The 7,340-nt window shown below is 33.7% G+C and overlaps 1 long non-coding RNA gene across 1 annotated transcript; it reads left to right on the forward strand.

Moving 5' to 3' along the window:
• Positions 1–202: 202 nt before the first annotated feature.
• Positions 203–6,855, forward strand: LOC131175438 (uncharacterized). The gene is made up of 4 exons (XR_009145644.1): positions 203–622; positions 4,721–4,784; positions 5,396–5,465; positions 5,553–6,855. It is a non-coding gene; the product is annotated as an uncharacterized LOC131175438 (long non-coding RNA).
• Positions 6,856–7,340: the final 485 nt, after the last annotated feature.

Here is a 7,340-nt window from a genome sequence, read left to right on the forward strand (position 1 = left end):
TTACGATTTGTGTAAACCATTCGGATAGGGTTTTATTTGGTTTATAAATTTTATGATGTTGTACGATGTTTTGACTATCTTCTGTAAATTTTATGATGTTGTACGATGTTTTGACTATCTTCTGTAAATTTTTCATGATTTTTAGGCTTATCTAATTATTTTTCAAAAATCAAATTTCTTGCTACTGTCAATCTGCCAGAATTTGGAAATTATATATTTATGCATGTTTTTGTATTTTCTTGGGTTTTAATTGATATTTGATCTATTTTTCTGTGTTCTTTTAATTCAAGAAGTATTATGAAGTGTTTGGATCATGTTAAAAAACTTAGACCATTAGGTAGTTGTAATTAATTAGAAATCTTAACCCTTTAGGAGACTAGAATTAGAATCCAATGCAAATTGTTATTAATATTTTCTTTATTTCTTTTATTTTCTTTAGTTTCTTTATTTTTTATTACAAACAAAATTGATAAGTAGCCCTAAGGTAAGTACCAAAGAGGGCATTTTCGTGGAGCTTATGTGGAGCTAAACAGGAGTAAGTCAGAGATATCATTACCATACTAGAAGAGAATACCCTTTTTTAAGGGTAGCTTACCCCAATGGCAACTGCATTTACCAATAAGTAAGTAGCCCTAAACTCCTCGAATAACCATTGGCATGAAATTGTAATAATAGTAGAATTTGTATTTGGTAAATTAAAATTAACTTTGTTTATAATTTAACTGACTTTTGCATGTAATTAATTTAAATAAATACTTTATAAATTAAAATTAATCTTGTTTGTAAATTAAACTAACATTGGCATGTAAAATAAATTTAATTTAATATTTGGTAATTATAAAATAAATTTGCATATTAGAAATCTTTATTAGGTTGTGATTGTTTGAGCCTTATGTGACATTAGAATAAATTACACATGTACATAATTAACTTAGTTCAATTATCCTTAGGGTAACTTGGTGAAAATTAATTAATTAGGTTAAATAGAAACGTAGGTTTATTTGAAATTGAATTTGTTTGTAAATTAAATTTTTAATAATAAATTAATTTTAGTCATCTGGTAAATATCATTTAAATAATTAGCAACTTCATAGATAGGAATTACTTGTGCATGAAAATTATGTGTAAACAACAACACTTTTGTGAATTACTTGCGTGTGTAGGATTAGAATTGCATTTTTTAGAATAAAATTTAATAAAAGAATAATAAACAAGACTTTTAGAAATATTAGTAGAGGACTGACACTCGAATTAATGAGGTTAGACCAGGCGTAAGGGGTGCCTAACACCTTCCCCTTACATACCCATTATCCCGAACCTAGACATTGGGCTATGGCAATGACAGTTGTGGAAACTCTGCAAGGAGTAAGTTGCCATCCATGACCCTCGGAAGAAACACTAAATATGTCCCGGTTATTACCAGGGTGGCGACTCCTGTCTATTTATGCCTTCGTGGCATAAATCCTTAGTATCGTGGTATTATTGTGGGAAGACGATACTTATCAGTGGTTTAATTCTATTAGGATTGTATGAAGTGCATGTCTAGGAAATGTTGTCTAAGGAGGTGGTACTTAAGTGAGACTATTGTGACTTCACCATCTTTCCTAGGCATTACCTGGTGCATTTTATATAATTCTAATGGATGATATTTCGCCTCACGCCCCCCTCCTACATCGCCACAAACTAATTAAGCAAAAATAACTCTCTCAAGCACAAATTAAGCAAAGCCAAATCCTCAAAAACCCCAATTCTATGCAAATTGAAGAATTGTTTTGCTCAACAATCAACATTAAGCAAGAAAGCAAGAAGAGTTTATAGTTCAAAGGGAAAAACAACATACAACTCACTACCGCCGGCAACCAAGGAAGACTCAATGACCATTATCGATGTCGTTACCTCCATCATCATTTGTCATTCAAGCTAGGACCTTTCCCTACAATGGCAAACTTACAAAACCATGCCAGAGTGACCTTAGCACTACCATCATCGCCATCACTGATTGAAGAATTGTTTCACCCAAGAATTAGTTTCAAGCACTAAGAGCTTATGGCACAAAGGGATACTCAACATCAAATTCACCGCCACTAGCAATGGAGAGTCAACAATCATTGTCGACATCTTTACCTCCATCATCATTGCCATTCAAGTGAGGACCTTTCCCTACAATGGCAAACTTGTGAAAACCATGCCAAAATGACCCTAACCCTACCATCGTCAACATTAAAGCCCAACAGCATCACTACAATTGCAACATCATTACACAACGCAAAATCTTCCCTACTTATCATGACTTCCCAATGCGACGTCTTTAGGGACCTCGATAACCAAGGAGGTGAATGATAGTGGTAGGGGATAATGATAGAACATTAGGGAGGCATGCAGATTTGTGGGTGCCGTGGCTTGCGGTTGAAAATGGAGAGGTTATAAAAAATTGATTTGGTGCTCAGAAGTAGGAATAAAGAAGTGAGGATTGGGAAGAGAATGATAACCGCTAAACTTTTTGAAGGGAATATGGCTAGTGTAAAGAATGATATGGATAACATCCTTAATGAACTTGCACCAGCGATGTTATTATTGTAAAATCCATAAGTACATGAATCGTACAGTAGTACTAAGATATCGTTACCACAAGTATCGAGTTAACTACCAAACTATGATTATATATGCTATTTAGACTTATGATTGTAGATGAGAATTAAATAAATAGTAGTAAATATAACTAATAAAGATATGACTAAATTTAGTAAACTGAATTTAACAAGTATCAATTAATAAAAAAAAGAAAAGTGATTCTAGAGCTAGGGTTCATACTTTAATTATTTGGGCATTTAGCCAATTAATCTAACGAATTGGTATTTATGTCTCTAAAGGAAATTAATTCTAAGAACTCTAAGATTCTCTTTCAAATTCCTCAAAGATATATTTTAACTAAACTAATTTCTACTATTGTGACTCTTGATTTAATTAAAATCCATTAAGATCTATAATTAATTTATAAAAGTCCTATCATAATCTTAGTCTATTACTAGAGTTGAAGATTATAAATTCTAAAACTTGGTTTTCCACCATTAATCTTCACTTCCCGATTCATCAATTAGTGATTTAGAGCATAATTTAGTGTGTAACACCCCTATTTGTATAGTCTAGTATATTTTACTGTTCCGGTGACCGGAGCCGGTCCGAACAATTAAGGGGATTAGAACCACACTTAAGACAACTAGAGAAGCCATAAACACAAATAATTAATAATTGTCAATTAGTTAAGTATAAGTAAGAAAAACATAACATAAGAAGTTAAATGAACCGAGAGTCACAACGATGGATGACCTTCTCGGGAAGGACTGCGAAGTCGATTTAAAGTCAAATTTGGAACCGTAAAATGTGACGCCGTGGTCCTTAGAACTATCACGAACATAGTGGAAAAGAGAAAATCATGAAAAAGAATTGTTAAGCCAGTCAAATAATTAGGTCAGGGAGCCGGAAGAAATATTGAATTATTTGCAAATTGGGTCGAACCGGCAAGGGACAATTTGGTCAATTGACCCCGAGAGCTGACTCCTGACCTAACTGTCAAATAAAATCAGAGAAAAGAAAATTTCGGGATCAAAAATTAAATTAAAGAACTAAGGAAAAATAAATGAAAAAAAAAAAGTTAATTACATCACTTTTATGACATCAAAATGATGTCAAAATTAATTTTTAATTTCCCACCATATTTGACTAACTCAATTACATAAAAGTAACCATAAAAGACCTAAGAACTAAAAAAGAAAATAACCCTTTCTCTTACCTTAAGTTTCGGCAGCCATCCTTCCCTTAGCTCCACCATTGTTTCCCTCCATGAAAGCTTGAGTTCAAGCTTGTAAACACCCACTTAACCCTACCTTGTCCCAAATTCTTCCATAAAAACTTGTTAACCTCACTTGAGAAGAAGATTGATCATAAAAGAAAGAAGAAAAGAAGAAGGAAATTGAAGATTTAGCATCCAAGTTGAGCTTTGTGATTTAAGTTGTAAAATTTAGTTTATTAGTTATGTTTATAGCTTAACTAACTTAGAAATAAACTTAAAAGGAAATGAAATTAATTGTTGGAGGACTAATAATGGATTTTGGTCAGCTAGGGTTTGCCATGGTAATGCATGAATTTGATTGGATTAAAAGCGTAGGCAAGCTTGTATGAAGGTAGAAGTGATATTGATATGCTTAGATTTGGTTAAATGTAACTACTAGTGTGGTTAGGGTTTGGCACCTAGGGTTTAGAGGCAAAAATGTGAGAATTGGTCAAGTGGTGTGTTTGACCTTGTTTGAGATGAAAAATAGTCATTTGAGACCAATTGGAGTATGTTATAAGTGTGAGAACCAAATGCAAATTCGGGTTGCTTAGGGTCATGCTGCAGGCAGCAGGACCAAGGTCCCTTTGAGGGACCAAAACTGAAAATTTACAAATTTGCCTAAAAAACTTAGAATTTGAGTAAACAACCAAAACCAACAAATTTAGTGACCAAAATGTGGTATGTGAGTGAAGTTGGAATTCCCATACCTATTAAGCCTTAGAAAGTCAACAAATTGACTTGAATAGTGTAGTGAATAGTAACCTCGAAACACAAATTTTGAAGAACGTCAAGTTTAGCATATATAAACTAGATAAAAGTGAATTTGAATTTATTTTTGGATTTATGCTAAGTTATGATACTAAAACACTGTGAAACTCTATGTTTCAGTGGAAAAGAATACCGGGAAGGAATCCGAGGTGTCGAGTCAAGGCCAAAAGGCGACTCATATAAGGTTTGTGCACAACGTAGAATTTCTGTAAATTTTCTTCTGCATATTGTTTTGAATAATTTGAAATATTGAATTGTAACATCATTGTGATGAAATATTTATTATGCTTTTGATTTAAATTGTTGAAAGTTATTTGTGCATATTTAAGATGGCATAAATGTTTAGTAAATTGTTAAGATAAGTTTTGAAACCACAGTATCATGACCATATATTTGAACACCTCACTAGCATGACTAGTAGGGATAATCAGTTTTGAATTTTGATTCTTTCTCTGGCTGAAGTGTTGAGGTGTGTGCCAGTAAAAGAAGAAATTGAATGGATATCCATATATTTGAGCTAGCTAGCCTTGTGATGTGACTTCTCCTTAGCCTTTGGCTATTGAGATTATATTTGTTTCGAATGGCATGATATAACTGTGGTTTTATGAAATTGGTTTTGATACTTCGAAATGAAATTGTTTGGATTAAAATCTCATAATTAATGTTTTGTATTTAATTCTCATGTTCAGTCCAATTTTTGAATAAATATGATTTAAATTCTGCATAAAGATTATTTTAGTTTGTTGTGCACCACTGAGTCCTAGTACTCAGCGATGGCTGTTATTGCTGTCGCAGATATAGAGACTAGAGGAGCTGCAGATTGAGCTGCTGAGGATTGAGGAGCTACTTGCCTTGAAGCTATCGGGTATATTTTATACCCTGACTGTAAAAATTTATTTTGATGTATGTAATGTATGTAAAGGTATGGACATGTAAAATTAGTCTTGAGCAGATCAGAGCCGCTTGCGTGTCCTCTTGGGCGATGGTGGGGCAAACCTCAGCGAAGACGTTGAGTCCCAAAAGGGGGGAAAAAGGTCCCTTAGGCAAATCCCATATCGGCAAAGCACAGAGATGGTCTTGGGTTCAAAAAGTAATGATATATAAAATGGGGGAACTAATCACTAAAGGCGCCTTTTGGTGGAATGACCTGGAAAGTTGGAAGAACTCTAGGGTTAAGCGTGCTCGCTTGAAAGAAATCCTAGGATGGGTGACCTCCTGGGAAGTTCTTCATTCCACCTATGGGACAAAACCGTGAGGCTTATGGCCAAAGTGGACAATTCCTCTAGTGGTTGGAGTCCGATCGTTACATAGTGAGGCTTAACACTAAGTATATAAATAAAGCACAAGGAAAGGAATCAAAGCACAAATGCTCATTTTCATTAAATAAAATCAAAGGAATACCATGAGTTAAAATAGAGTGTTACATTCCAACTCTAAAATTTATTCACTCATGTTTATATTTACAATGAAAGTCATAAATGATACTACAACTCCCAAAAATTGAACTTATAGGCAATTAATGAGTAACCGACTAACAGGTAGATACCTGAGCATTGTCCAAGTAATGATACTCTTCCAGTGTATTCCTAGTTACTTGGATCAATCACTTGAGAATAAGGATCCTGATATACTCGCCAAGATCTCAGTCCTAACATCCCTAAAACTCCTAAGCAATTTCGAGTCTAGGTCTTATTATGATACTAACTCCTAATTCTAATAAAAATCTAAACCAAAGCCTATAAGAGCCATTAGTGCACATATCTAACTCAGTTAATCCCATTTATCCATTGATAAGTTCCTAATATTGACTTAAGCATTGGAGTGTTGCCAACCAACCCACCTAGTATTTTCTTGAATTGCATATCCAAGATCCATGATCCAAACCCACAGAAGAGGAGAATAGCATCACTGGCGTCGTCTATGAGAGAGTTGCCTCAAAATTTTCCTATTTGATGAACAAATCTTATGATTGCTATTTTTCACCATTATTTTCACCATGGCTTCATGTCCACCACTAGTTGATGGAACCACTAATGACGTCACTACTGCAAATAACACACTAACACAACCCATGTAGCCATGAATTTGAAAGATTGTCAGAAGAAGATTATTACAACTCTTTCCACTAACCGTCTTAGAATGGACTTTAATTTATACCGAAGATTAAAGCTGTCGAGGAAGCCCCATCGAGTTTAATGATTGCTACACTTGTGTCGACGACAGAGTCGGAGTTGACTGCAACTTTTGAGCATAAGATTTTATAGCGAATGAACTTTTCTTTGTTTATGTGTTTACGTTTTGGGGTTAAAACCCTTTAGTTTTGCAATTTCAATAAAAAGATATTTTTCAGCAATTTTCTTCATTATTATATCGCTTGTTTCCTTGTGTTTTTTAAGTACCTTTTCATTGCTTGTGGTGTGCGGTTGAAGACCAAATTTTACATGTTGCTTTTTATCTTTCCAAAGATCGTAGTATATTTCAATTATAGACTACTTTAATTAGCCTTTTCAACTATTAAAGATCGTTGCAAATCAAGAGACTTAAAAAATCTCAAAGTAGACTATACTTGATCGTTTCGATGTTATGGTAATACCAAGGACCAGTTTAAGCTTTAGAATAATATTTGCTTGCAATGAAATCATTCTTGCATGTTTATTTTCTCAAAATATATCAAAGGCTATTTATGAGCCTTGGTTTAGAAAATATAGAGTCAACTGTTAATATTTTTCTTATAAACTAG

This window comes from Hevea brasiliensis, chromosome 17 (genome assembly GCF_030052815.1).
Source record: "Hevea brasiliensis isolate MT/VB/25A 57/8 chromosome 17, ASM3005281v1, whole genome shotgun sequence".
In the NCBI taxonomy this organism is placed as follows: Eukaryota; Viridiplantae; Streptophyta; class Magnoliopsida; order Malpighiales; family Euphorbiaceae; genus Hevea; species Hevea brasiliensis.